The sequence below is a fragment of the Octopus sinensis genome, linkage group LG4 (assembly GCF_006345805.1).
Source record: "Octopus sinensis linkage group LG4, ASM634580v1, whole genome shotgun sequence".
NCBI lineage: Eukaryota > Metazoa > Mollusca > Cephalopoda > Octopoda > Octopodidae > Octopus > Octopus sinensis.
This window is the reverse complement of record NC_043000.1, coordinates 40,789,140-40,803,963: the sequence shown is the minus strand read 5'-3', so window position 1 is coordinate 40,803,963 and position 14,824 is coordinate 40,789,140. Positions and strand designations below refer to the sequence as shown.

General features: G+C 36.1%; 1 long non-coding RNA gene across 1 annotated transcript; it reads left to right on the top strand.

The window, feature by feature from the left end:
• Positions 1-216: 216 nt before the first annotated feature.
• On the top strand, positions 217-14,047 carry LOC118762940. The gene is made up of 5 exons (XR_004998693.1): positions 217-268; positions 4,078-4,113; positions 6,370-6,408; positions 8,660-8,683; positions 13,867-14,047. It is a non-coding gene; the product is annotated as an uncharacterized LOC118762940 (long non-coding RNA).
• Positions 14,048-14,824: the final 777 nt, after the last annotated feature.

The following is a 14,824-nucleotide window of genomic DNA, read 5'->3' as shown; positions in this document are numbered from 1 at the left end:
GGTTTTTATTTACATCATTAATGTTATTTCGGTCGTGTTACGTCAGTAGTATTACATCAGTAACGCTACATCAGTAATGTGAATTCGGTGTTATTTACATCAGCAATGCTACACCGCTGGTATTACCTTTACAGTGTTTCTATTATTATAAACTATGGAACAGTTACAACATTCCTCTTAATAACAATAACATGTTTCTATTATTTTTCTATTGCAGAAAATGCTTACAAAAACGCAATGCTGTTGAATTTTATCCTGGAGGTTTCTGGTAGGCTTTTCCTCTTACAAATATTGCATATTCTACTCCTAGTCATACACATTTATACGTATGTATGTCTGCCTGTCTGTCTGTCTGTGTGTATGCATATATGTATGTATGTATGTATGTATGTATGTATGTATGTATGTATGCACAACGTACATATATATGTATGTATGTATGTATGTATGTATGTATGTATGTATGTATGTTGTATGCATGTGTGTATGTATGTATGCACAACGTATATATATATATATGTATGTATGTATGTATGTATGTATGTACGTATGTCATTATTCAGTTTATTTCAAGATTTCTTGTCAGTAGAGAAAGAACCGGTTTCTAATCTAGATCCAAGGTTCCTTCACTGAAATTTCTACATCAACAACAGGGAGGGTCTGTCTGTCTGTATGTATGTATGTATGTATGTATGTATGTATGTATGTATGTATGTATGTATGTATGTATGTATGTACAGATTTGTATGTTTGTTTTATGTATGTATTCTCATGCATATATTTACATATCTAGACATGCTCATATATATATAATGATAAACTTCAGGAATGTTTTACAGATTTTTACAGTTCCAGTGATGGAATCGATCTTTAGTCTTCGAATTAGCTTTCTCCTTTCTGGTTTTAAGAAGCTTAATTTCTCAAGATTGGTGTTTAGGCAGTATGTTACCTATCCCAGGGCCCCAATAATTACAGATATAAACCTGAATTTGTAATCTGGATAGAGTAACTGCAGATTTCTCAGCATAGGTGTTCTCTTTTTCACTATGTATGTATGTATGTATGTATGTATGTATGTATGTATGTATGTATGTATGTATGTGTGTATGTATGTATGTATGTATGTATGTATGTATGTATGTATGTGTTAACACAACTACATGATCAGATAAAGATGTGAATATGTTCTACAACCACGAAACTTTACGTTTTGCGGTGCTGAGCGAAACAGTTATCCATGGACCTTCAAGCAATGCGTTCAGGTCTACTTTCTTTAATTTATTCGTTCACTGTATATGTGTCCACAGATGCGTGTGGTTGTATGTATATATATATATATATATATATATATATATATATATATATATATAGCAGGGTGTTCGGACAAATTTTGACGATATTTTGTCTCCTTTTTCATGAACAATTTCATGTTTGCTGATCAGTCAACGGCGTTGAAGAGAATAAAGATTAAAGTTTATAGTAGACAGTTAGCTGACATGGCAGACTGGAAGCCATTTGGATATTGGAAACGAATTACCTGTACTATGATCATTTGCTCTGGCTATCAAAATGCCGACATTGTGACTGATTCTCAATGTTCTGTGAACACTGTAAAGGCTGTAAGACGTGACATGGACATCATGAAAATTGAAACTGGGATGGGTTTTTTTAGTGTGTATCCAGTGAAGGTGACGTCATGTCGCCACGTATTTTAGCAATGCCTTACACTCAATTAAGACGGTGATGTAAAGCTGCTGAAGACTGGCCAAATCCTGGTTGGAGAAGTTTGCTGCTGAAAAGCTATATGCGTGGTAACACGATTCGGGTATTTGCCCTATCTACGAGAAGAGTCAGAAGTGGATGTCGGAGAATTTCTACGATTGCACAGGCCCCAGTTTCTGGCTCGTAATTTCTCCGATTAGTAGAATTCCCACGAGCTGGCAGAATCGTTCACTACCGCCCCGCACAAAATGCTTATTGGCATTTCTTCTGACTTTATGCTTTGAGTTCAAATACCGCATGGGTCGACTTTACCTTTCATCCTTTCAGTGTTAATAAAATAAGTACTGTTTAGCATTGGGTTCATGTAATCGACTCAACCGTTCTTCCTAAATTACTGGTCTTATGCCAAAGTATGAAATCATTATTTGGAATACTTAAATCGGCGAGTTGTCAAACTCGTCATTGCACCAGACAAAATGCTTAGCGGCGTTTCTTCTGACTTTACGCTTTGAGTTCAAATGCTATCGGGTTTCACTTTGCCTTTCATCTTTTCGGGGTTGTTAAAATAACTACCCGTTGAGCACTGAGGTCGATATAATCAGTTTACCTTCTCACTTGAAATTACTGGCTTTGTATCAAAATTTAAAACCAATATTTGAAATACTTTGTAATACGTAGAAGAAAATTCATTGAAAGTTTCCTATTACCCAACCTACTTCAATACGGTTTTTGAAGTCAGCACTGCAAGATCACACACCACTCGTTGATTACTCAGTAACTATGGTTCTCATAGTGAAGGTACATGATCTCGTGGTTATGGTGTTGTGTTCACGATCATAAGATCGTAGGTTAGGTTTGATTTCTAGACCGAGCGGTGCGTTGTATCCTTTATCAGGGCACATCATTTCAAGTTACTCAGCTGAAAAGGAATATCAAGTGACTCCTAATGCAGAACTCACTCCTTTCTAACTGTCACATCTTCTAAATAAATAACTTCCGAAAACTTATATGGCCGAAAGTAATAAAATAAGCAAATAACATTAATTTTATTAGCGATATAACGGTGACCTTCGAGTATAACGTTTTCCTTTCAGTTTTACGAATGAATACTATTAACAAATCTTTACGTAATGTTACGCAGCTTGAGCATAAATTTAGCTTCTTTTATTTTTTTTTTTAGATGTATTGACAGTATCAATGCGGCAGGTCCGAATTCGGCATTGAAAGTGAAAAAGCTTCCCATGTTTATGGATCAAGCAATCCATCACAGCAATTTAGGGATCGTAGCTTGATCCTTTGCATTCAGGATCAAGAATGACCGCGAGGCCTCTGGCGAGGACGTGTCATCCGTGCTCAAGAGAAAAGAAACATTAAACATTCTCGGGGGTTCTCGTCGCTGGACGACTGACATCGTCTACCAGCTGCAGAACATCTTCCACAAATAGATAAGAGCAACGCTGCATCGAAGGAGGTGGGATCCATTATCAAATGCATGGTGTACAAGAACATTAGATACGAGTTCTACGTGATTAGGAGAGGAGAAGTTCATATTCAGCAAAATCCATGAGAATCGGTTGATCCTCGGCATTAGGAGGTCTCCTTAGATGCCAAGGAGTCGTTAGAGCATGACAAGAGGAATGAGAGATACCATTTGATTTAACATGCAGCTGTTCCATGGCTGCATCTTCGCCACTATTGAGGATAAGGACAATTTTATTTATTGGTCTCCTTCCTTTATACATATATATCAAGAGAAAAACGAAGTGGGTTCACAAACACTCCGTTTCTAACCAGTAATTTACATAAGTTTTTCTCTAATTCTGATGATCGTAAGATCGTGGTTTCGATTCCTGGACAGGACGACACTATGTATTCTTGTGCAAAACACTTCATTTCACGTTGCTTCAATCCACTCAATTGGCAAAAATGAATAACTCTGCGACGGACCGGCGTCCCATCCAGGTGGGAAATATGTACGCCATGGAAACCGAGAAACCGGTTCTATGAGTCTATGTGACTCATGAAGTAAATTTACTTTTTTACTTTTTCTTCAACGAAACAAGAAAAGGAAGGAAATTCTCTTCTATCAATAAGCTTTATCCACAAGAATAAACTATCATTTTCTCAAATACAGTCGTGTGGTAGACAATTTTTTTGCTTTCCAGCTCAAAATTCCTAAAGAATTCAGCTTTGTTTTGCCCTTTTTCCGTTTTTGTTTGTTGTTTATCTGGATATAATATTTTAGTCGAGTTTCGTTCCCTCCTTCCCACTCTCTCTCTCTCTCCCCCTCTCTCTCTCTCTCTCTCTCTCCCTCTCTCTCTCTTGTTTTAATTCTCGTTTTATTTCTATTTGCAGATTCTTGTGCTGATTCGTGTGACTTAACTCGAGAAAGTAATTCAGTTGATTTAATTTTGTTTTCTACTTTCTTTCTTTTCTTTTTTAATTACAGAATTAATATTTGTTTATTAAATTTTTAACATACTATAATGTCTCGAATTAAAAGAAATAAGTGTAGTCTCGATCATATCGATCTTTGTACATAACTTGTACTTATTTTATTGAGTAAAAAAGCAAAGTTGATCTCGGAGTGATTCGAACTTAAAACTTAATGGGATGTTAGTAAATGCGCAAGACACCACATCCGTCGCCACAAATTGCTCATATCTGTTTACTGGTTAGCGGTTAGTGTGTATGGTGGATTAGCAGAGTGATTGAAGCATAAGCCAAAGTATCTTGTGGTAATTGTTTCAGCTTTTTGCGTTCTAAGCTCGAATCCTGCCGAGTTAAACTTTGGTTTTTCATTATTTCTGGAGTCGATAAAATATAGTAATAGCTCAAGCAAAAGAATCCAGAACGAGAATCCAGAACGAATCTTCTTAACACAGTTCATGACTTGAGCATGGATGAGGTATAGAAATCCTTAATATCCGTAGTATCTCTGGAAGAAACTAGTAGCGTAGCTAGGGTAGGGGACGAGGGGGAGGTCCACACTTTTATAGGGGCGGTTCTTTTTAATCTGCTGTATAGGTTTGAGGGCCCGAGGTTGCTCGGCAAACTCAAGGACTGTCCCGAGCAGCACGCATTGGAAGAAGCTATACGCATTGTTTTCTCAAGACATCCAAACCTCGTAAGATCGAGGGTGTATATATTCATCTTCACGCTATAAGTACAAAAAATAACAAAGACAAAGATGGAGTTTTAGAGATCTGATCTATATCACAGAGAAAGGTCCATGAGTAGTGGTTAATGCGAAGCCCCGAGAAGGTGGCTGGTGGGGCATAATATGGTTAACAAGAGGAGGAGAAAGTAATGAATCAAGAGTACCATAACTAGATCAGAAGTGCAGAGACAATTGTGGTAACAGTAGAAAAAACAAAGAAAAGAGATTATATCTATTGATTTGATATTTAAGCGCTGTCGACCAGTTCATGTCAATTAGTTGGGTGACTTTTTTGTGGATGCGACAAGTATATATGCACGTACGGACGAGCGGACCGATGGATGGATGGATGGATGGATGGATGGATAAACGTGTAGTAGCAACACCGTCGATGTTGTAGTAGAACTTCTTTGCGAGCTTTATACAGGGTTGGTAGATGTTGGGATCGAAGTATTTCCTGGCCCTAAAGCAGTCTGTCTTTGTGATGCAGTCGTTGCTATGTTGATGTACAATATGCTATGCTTGTGTACAATAACCAGATGTCTTCAATGATAGTGACCTTGAATGTTCTAGTAGTGACCTTGAAGGATCTAGATGTGTAATGCTCATGTATAGCACTCTTTGTATGCCTGTGTTATTGAAGGAATCAAAATTAGTATGATTCTGTTGGAAGATGTTTGAGGTCGCTATTTATGGAATCAGAGCAGCTTTAGCGTGAAGTTTCTATTTTGCACGAGGATAATGCATGGTCGGGGAGTATTAGGGACAAGTGAAGGATGGTATAGTTAGCATAAAAAAAACAGCATTTTAGGTAGATAGCAGTTAGGATTTTGATAGGTTGTAGGTAGCAAAACTAAACTTTATGGACAACAAAGTTGACAGAATAGGGGTGAAAAAGAGTTCTATCTGTGTGCATCACGATGATGCTGTCAGAAAGGAAACCTTGATAAAAGAGATAAAGACTAGCATTGCAAGCGTCTTGTGTTTGTGGTATCTCTGGGCAAGACACTTTATTTTATACGATGTATTATACATTATATAGTTAGTAATAATAATCTGTGGTACCTTTCACTTAAGGGAAACTGTATCAAATATATCTTACATCAACCTGTTCTAATACTACTGGAATCAGATTTAAGTACCGCCTCTAAATCATTCCTAAACTGATTAACTTTATAATTTTAATAGTTAAAGTAATCTGGTTATCTCTTTACGATCTAATTTATTTTATTCCGACCTTAATTATGAAAGTCATCATTGTCACTATAGGGATTTGAACATTAGTCCTCTATCTTGGCGATTTCACTGTCCTTGCGATTTCACGGGATATAGCACTTTTAATATATATTATCGAATACCTTATTCGACCTGGGTGGTATTTGAACCCAAGAATCAAGGGATATCGAATTCGATTACAGTAAAGTAAATCGCCTGTTTATTTAAGCATACGTGGTTTTTTAATGTTTCTGCCCTCACTTTTTTTATAGCGGAATGTGAAGATGAAGAATGCATGGAAAAAGAAAAACGTAAGTACCTCTACCTATACGATTATATATCTATACTTTATTCACTTCCCTTATTTTATGTTCATCTTTTTATACTGATCATATGACTGTACATTATACCTAGCCTGATATACATACATATACACTGTTATACAACTGTTCTTTATTGACTTGAGGAGTGTAACTTAGTGGTTAGAAGTGTTGGGCTCATGATCGTAAGATTGTAGTTTCGATTTTTCGGCTGGGCGATGTGTTGTATTCTTCAGCAAAAGACTTACCTCATGTTCCTCTAGTTCAGTCAGGTGGTAAAAATAAGTAATCCTGCGAGGGAGCAGCATCCTATCCAGGGGGAATATATGCGCCACGGAAACCGAGAAACCGGCACTATGAGTATGTATGATTCGGAAAGGATCTTTATCCTTTAGTTTTCGTATATCGATTTAGATTGATTATAAAATTGTATTTTGTTTATGTAAGTATATCTATTTATCACACAAAAAATAAAATAAAATAAAATAAAAAGGGCCAAAAGTCCTTCTAGAGCCATAGTCTCATAAGGCCAGTCTTTCGGCTTCAGTGACGTTTAAATTCCATCCGACTTACTGGACGGAACGGCAGTACGTCCCACAATTACTCATTTTTACCGGCTGCGTGGGCTGGAGCAACGTGAAATGAAAACTGTTTTTTCAAGAACACAACGCATCAACTGGTTTAGGAATCGAAACCATAATATTACGATCGTGGGTGAAACACTCTAACTACTAAGCCATGCGCTACCGCATATCTATTCATACTGTTATATAGTTATACTTCATATAACCAAATATAATGATGTCTTATGGTAGTCTCTCGAATCTGAGAGAGACGGTTATGCATTTTTTTGCAGAACAATCTGCACTGATGATTCGTTTATAGTGATCAAACGTTTGTGCAGCATATTAGCTCTCTCCCTCTTATCAAGTCGACGTTGCCTGTTCACATGTCGTAGTGATCGCAGAGTAATATGAAATGAGTTTTGTTCAAGAACACATCGCACTGCCCGATCCGAGAATCGAATCCACAATCTTGCAATCGCGAGAGCAATATCCAAACTACTAGGCCACGTGTCGTGACGATGCCTAATACAAGTATATCTGTTTGGACTGATTATGTAGGCATATCTACTTAGATTAGATATATGACAGTAGGCTATTTTAATTGGTTACATGATAAAAGTCCCAAATAAGGACAAAGAAGAGACTTTGGTCAGTAATGATAGTAGCCATCGTTCAATGACCTGAAACTGTCGTGGTCGTCGTCATCGTTGCATTCGTAGCCGAAGTCGAATGGAATAAGTCGTGCGGCCATTGGTCTTGGCTGGTCAGCGATCACTGACTAGCTAGATGGCGTATCATCTATATAACTAATGTTATAACTAATGTTTGCCAATGAAAATGCACCAAAAACAAAATTGTTAATGTAATTTCAATATGTCGTTTATCAAAACTGGAACCGAATGAGTCGATTGTAATTTTTTGCTGGTCAACTACTGATAAAAGAAGAAAAAAACAGTTCCCAGTGTGTTTTATCAGAGACTTTCTGACGCCATCAATCTTCGACGGCATCGTGTTTATTGTTCAGTTCTTTTTATGTCCGAACACAATAATTCAGGTTCAATTCCGAGTCAATGAGTTGGTGTTCGGGACTCTGCCAAATATTTTCGCTAAAGATATATAACTATAGTATATTCACTCGTTATATGAGGGTGCATCTGTTTGGACTAATTCTGTCAGTAATCCATTTAGTAGCCTTATACATACATATTTTAGTTGTCATATACATATGTTTAGTTGTCATACGCATATATATTTTAGTCTCAAGTAAAACCAAGGCTTATAGTTAGACCATGCTTTCATGTAAGTAAGACGCGCTTGACACAATATGGTTTATTTTAATAAGTCGCTCTCCACATTCAGTAGGTGGAAGGAAGATAAAGAACGAAACCCAATGAGCTGTAAGGACGGCAAAACTGGTCGGTTTGAACATCATTTCAAGCTGCTAATGATTTCGTTCAATAGTTTGTCTTTTTTCTCAAGCGTAATACTTGGATTTGTTTCATTCTGTTAAATATATCGATTATCTTCTCCTCAGTTACGGTCATTGACAGCGTAACTCTCGAACACTTATCTTCAGAAGCAGAATAATATTACTGACAGATAACGCGTATGTTTATGTATTTGAAATAATTACTCTTGCAAATTTCAACAATAATTCTTTTTTGCTATTATTTCAGTTTGTGCGCAATGCATGAGAAATCGTAAGTAAAAATAAATAAATTATTCCTAAGGGTATTTAGAAAACACATGGTGTGTGTGTGTGTGTAAGCCTTTCAGAGAAATACATGTATCCTGGATAACAGAAGTAGAGAAAAAGGAAAACATAAACCTAGCAACAATTGTTAACAAATCTCCAAAGAAAGGGGAGATAATTTCAAGATAAAATTTATTTCACAGGAAATTTACTTTTCATGCTTCTGTGTAGAAAGATAATATTGATATTTCTTGCAGGATTTCATAATAGAAAGAACAAACATACAAAACATTTATAACGGTGCATATATTTTAAACATCATATATTGTAATTCACGTATTATAATAAAAGAAGGATTCAGTCTACAAAATTTGACACTCTCTGTAATATATGATTAAGGAATGGGTAAAATACAAATTCGATACATGCGTATGTGTGTGTGTAATAGCTCTCTCAAATCAGACTCATACCGCCATTGTACAGGATGCATTAAAGAATGTAGTGTTCGATATACGAAGGGGTGGATGATCACATCTGGTCGGCATTCATCACAGATCTACCCATGCTTAAAATAATCAGTCAAATTTCCTTCAAGTGATACATTCAGCCGTCTTAAAACAGAAAGGACATACATTGTATAACATTGTCCCTGATTTACAAAAACGGGATGGCCATGCTTAGAATGCTTTCTATCATAGGTCTGCTCGATCAGAGATCATCTGGGACTACTGCTCGATCCGAGATCATCTGGGACTAAGCCAACAATAGTATCTCTACATTGCAGCTGAACCTGATAAAAAAATATTTGCCATATCTCTCTCAACTCCTACACAGTATTTTCAGTATATAGATAGTGTAAATAATTACTCTGCAACTGTGAAACAGTATTGATTGCGAGAAATATATGGAATCAACACATGAGATTATCAGAGATTATAATGGCGAGCACTTCATTAAAACTAATATACATGGCATTAGCCATAGTGTTGCTATGGTGAGAAATTGTAATGTCCTCGTTTTGCGGTTGGAGGCTCTGGTATTGCCATCTTATTGCATTTGCGGGAGACAGCAACAGTAATTTATAAATATTAACAGTTCTCTTTTATTTTCTACCTACAACTAGAAGAACAGACCTCTACTAGTGTATTATTCTGGTGGTTATTGTGATTAAGCAGAACATTTACTTATAAAATAATTGTATGAGTACAAGATTTAATAATACGGTAACCCATACAGAGGAATGTAAAAAATTTCTTGAAACATAACGTTGATAAAAACTGGTCTGAGTTGAACGTATTGTAGAAGTAGTATTATGCATGTTTTTGGAATGATGTTCTTTTAGCGATGTGATATATGATGCAGTGTGATTAAAGCCCTGGTAATATTATATCTTCGGATTTAATAAGAGTCAGGATAGAGAACATCAAGAAATATGAAGACAAGTTAATGTTGACTGCAACATTTATTCCGACGCTTAAAGGAAAAACGGCAAACCGATATTACATGAATATATCTATCAATTAAAATACAATTTCAAAGTGCTTCTTGAAGGTAAATGTTCGAAAAACACAAAGCATTAGCATCAAGGAATCCTGCTACAATTCTCTCCTCACTGACTAAACTCAAAAGACCATTCTTATTTATAGCTACCTGTTGGCTAAAACAGACCAAATTTTGGCCATGGTGAGAAAAGGTTAGATTGAGTGACTTAAAGCATCCAATCGGTACGCACAGGAATGATCGTGTTCCCACTCACAGAAAAAGCCTTGCTGGATCCAAAAAGGGACTATTTAAGGCTAAACAACCAAAAATTGAACATCTCATCACTACATTCTTTTGAGTCTGCACTAGAGTCTAGACACTTTCTTTTGAGTCTTTTGTTACCAGAAAATGTTGCTGAAATAGAATAAAAAGAAACGTGCACACATAGTAGAGAAATTGGTGCAATCGAGATACGAGAAATCGATATCTTGTTCAGCTGAAAGGTGTCTTGTTACAGCCGATCTGAAGCGAAACACGACTGATTCCGTTAAAGCTGCTGAAAACGGCCAAAATAACCTAGTCCTATTTAAATGGGAATTTCAGCGTAAATCTGGTAAGTACATTCGTGAAAAAACGTGATTTCACTGCGTTAACAATTGAGTTACAGTGTCCCACATTATTTGGCATGATATCTGACCTCTAAAGGCGGCGAGCTGGCAGAAACGTTAGCACACCGGGCGAAATGCTTAGCGGTATTGCGTCTGTCGTTGCGTTCTGAGTTCAAATTCCGCCGAGGTCGACTTTGCCTTTCATCCTTTCGGGGTCGATAAATTAAGTACCAGTTACGCACTGGGGTCGATGTAATCGACTTAATCCCTTTGTCTGTCCTTGTTTGTCCCCTCTGTGTTTAGCCCCTTGTGGGTAATAAAGAAACAGATATCTGACCTCTGAATTTTTTGAGATTTTTCCACACCGCTGTTTTGAAAATTTATAATACTGACGGAAAATTGATACGTAGTGAATCAGAATTTGACGGATTTTCGACCGAAGATACTGAAAAATTAAACAGAATATTCAGTGAACACAAAAACTACATTGTGTGTGAGAATGAATCGGGTATTTTTATTCCAAAAAGTGGTAGTGATTCGGACGATAACTCAGACAGTGACAAAGAAAATGTATTTGTACCCGATTGGGACAAAAGTTTGAAAACTGTTTTTCTTACTGATTTTTCTTAAGAGACTGGACCTAGTCACAGATTTTCTCAGGGAGACAAAACCATTATACTATATTTTTAACCTCTAGTTTATTCGAAGCAATTACTGCGGAAACTGATCGCTATGCAGAATATAAACAATGTGATAAAAAAAAACCGTTTGTGTTCTCCGACGCGCTTAAATGAAATTTGAGATTTTTTTTTACAAACATCGGAACGCGAAGCGCTCCACACAAACGTGCGTTCGTGAGATGGTTGTGATCTGTAAACAGCTTAGTGTACGAATCGGAAAAAGTATGAATACGCAATGCGCATGTGCACACTGAATTTATAGAACGGAAGAGAAGAATAAAAATGCAATGTCTATCAAGTTATATGACGGTCTGCATGTCACATCTGACGCCACTATCAAGCAGCACTGCGACAATTTTCTTGTTTGCTATCAATAATATAATGGGAATAAGATTGCTACTCAGAATAATGAACATTTTGGGGACCAATAGGTTTCCAGTATCGTGACACAGACATTTTTTTAAATTATCACAAAACCTACATGTAAGAGACACTAGCAGTACACTAGTACATACAGAACCAAACTCGATCCCTTATTTAAAAGTAAGGCCCTTTATCGACTACTTTTAAAACGCTTATAAAAAGACTTTTAAAACCAGCAAGATACTTGTCTATCGATGAGAATATGGTGGTATACAAAGGTAAAGTGCAATCCCGACAGTATATGCTAGGAAATCCCACAAAATGGGGGATCGAAGTTTGATTCAATTTTAATACGGGGAAAAGAAACAATAATGTAAGCCAGGATGGCCTAGGGTGCGATGTAGTACGGAATTTATCACTCCTATACCATAACCAAGGCCGAATAGTTTTTCGCTGGATTTTCAGTTCGGAAAAACTTGCGATAGTTTTAGAAACTGTGGCAACATATACAAGTGCTACAGTAGTAAGAATGGGATGCTGTTGGATACTAAAAGAAAAGCAACAAAAAGAGGTGAAATAGTTCAACGGCAGAAAGGAAACTTGCTAGCGACTGCAAACGGACATAAGAGACAAATCAATTTTCTTTCAATTTGTGCGCAACCACATGTAGCTGAAAATGGCACCTCATTTGTGCTCCTCAATTATAACAAGTATATGGGTAGTGTAGATCAGCTGAATCAGATGATGAGCTATAACCCGGTCTATCAGCCGAGTAATAGATGTTGGCAGTACCTGGTTTGGTTTATAGTAAATGAGCATCAAATCAGGAGGGGCTCGAAACAATGCGATCATCTGCAGTTCCGAACAGATGTAGCATGGTTTTTCTTCCAAAAAATAGTTATGAGAAAACCTAAAGCCTACCAGAGAGATATCCTTCTGAATTCAGCCGACCTCCATAAATTAGAGAAAATTGAGAGTCGCAAAAGGCAATGCCTTGAATGCCTTCATTAAAAAAAGAAAAGTTCCCAGTGGACGGGTCCTTGAAACAAGTTCCCAATGTGCAATCTGCAAGCTTGCATTACGTAGAGTGAGATACTTTACAAGTTACCATCATAGAAATATTGTGTGATTTATATACATACTATCTGATTTTATAAAAATTTTCTTAATATTTACCTCTTATTTCTTATTTACTTGTAATGTGAATGACAAATTTTGATCACTTTGTATTATGAATCATTATTATATAAGTTTCTGCGCATTTATGTATGTTTATAGGTTTATTTTATTAAGTTACTGGTAACCGTATTTCATTTTCTAGTTATCTTCAAACATAAATTCCAGTATTTCATTCTAATTTTACTTTTATTACTACACCCGTCTTATATGGATTTAAGTTCAAACGATAATTCAGTAATGTGCATAATTCATCGATTTTAAAATTTTGTTGTACACGCATTTGAATATTAGCTAGTAACTCATTTTCTTTGGTGTTTAAACAAAATTGAAATAATTTTATATTTAGTTGAATTTACCAGTAATTACGAGTCGTTTTGAGACAAAAATTATGCAATACATTTAAGAACCTCTTGTTAATTTGTGTTCCAAAAATCATTGTTGTATGAAACCAGTAGAAATTCACGACTATATTAGAATTAAATTGAAACACATAAAAAATGTGTATTTTAATTAGAAATATAGTAGCGAAAGGGCTAATCTATCATTGCATGGTTGGGAAGGACCATTCTGATATGGGCCCACCAAACCAATGATAAACAATGGACAAATATAACTTCATCTGGTTGCATAAGAGTCGCTACACGTTTTTTGGTGCTGTTGAAGTTGTTTTTCTTATATAATCAAAAAAAGATATACAAATAGATGGAGAGAGGTTATCTTAAAGTTTTTCATAATGGATGATGATCGTTGAATGCAAGATATAAAGGAGATAAAATGTCAAATAAAATTAAGAGTTTATGGTGAATTTTCCATTGTAATTTGGCTGGTGAGATAAACATTTTAATTGTTTATAATTCGATTTGCTTTTTTCGTTCCAGAACGACTGAAACACTTGAGAAAATTTCTAAAATAGCAGGAATATGTGAATGTCTATGTATACACAATCACACAAACCAGAATGCCAAATCTTTTACAATACAGTGCCGACAAGCTGAAGTGTACGAAATTAAATAACTAACAAGTGAAATCCTAAATGTATAATCGATAACATTAAATTTATTAAAATTTATAATTAGATATCAGAACTGGTACCTAATATTCTTTAATTGATTTCTAATTATTTCATATAAACTGAAATAAACCATTAATGAAAAGCAATACCTTTCTAGTTTGTTATGTTGGTTTGTTGTTCTGAAATTTTGATTATTTTCTATGTTCCAGAGTCATAAGTGACCGTGTTCATAGAGATGTTAAAGTAGAGGCAATAAAATTTATTAGCTGTGTGGTAAGTAACTTGCTTACCAACCACATGGTTCCGGGTTCAGTCCCATTGTATGGCACCTTGGGCAAGTGTCTTTTACTATAGCTTTGGTTCGACTAAAATCTTGTGAGTGGATTTAGTAAACGGAAACTGAAAGAAGCCCGTCGTATATATATATATGTGTGTGTGTGTGCACGTTTGTGTGTCTGTGTTTGTCCCCCAACATCTCTTGACAACCGATGCTGGTGTGTTTACATCCCCATAACTTAGCGGTTCTGCAAAAGAGACCGATAGAATAAGTACTAGGCTTACAAAGAATAAGTACTGGGGTCGATTTGCTTGACTAAAGGCGGTGCTCCAGCATGGCCACAGTCAAATGACTGACACAAGTAAAAGAGAGTAAAAAAAAGAGATATTAGTCGTTTACATATCACTTGTAATTATACAGGATGTCTCATAATAATGGGACACATTTTAAATGAAAGTAACTGGGACAAGAACAATCACAGGTGAGTGCACAATGATCTTGTGTATTACAAAGTGTGTGTAGGAGTGGTGTGTAGTAAGAAGTTTGC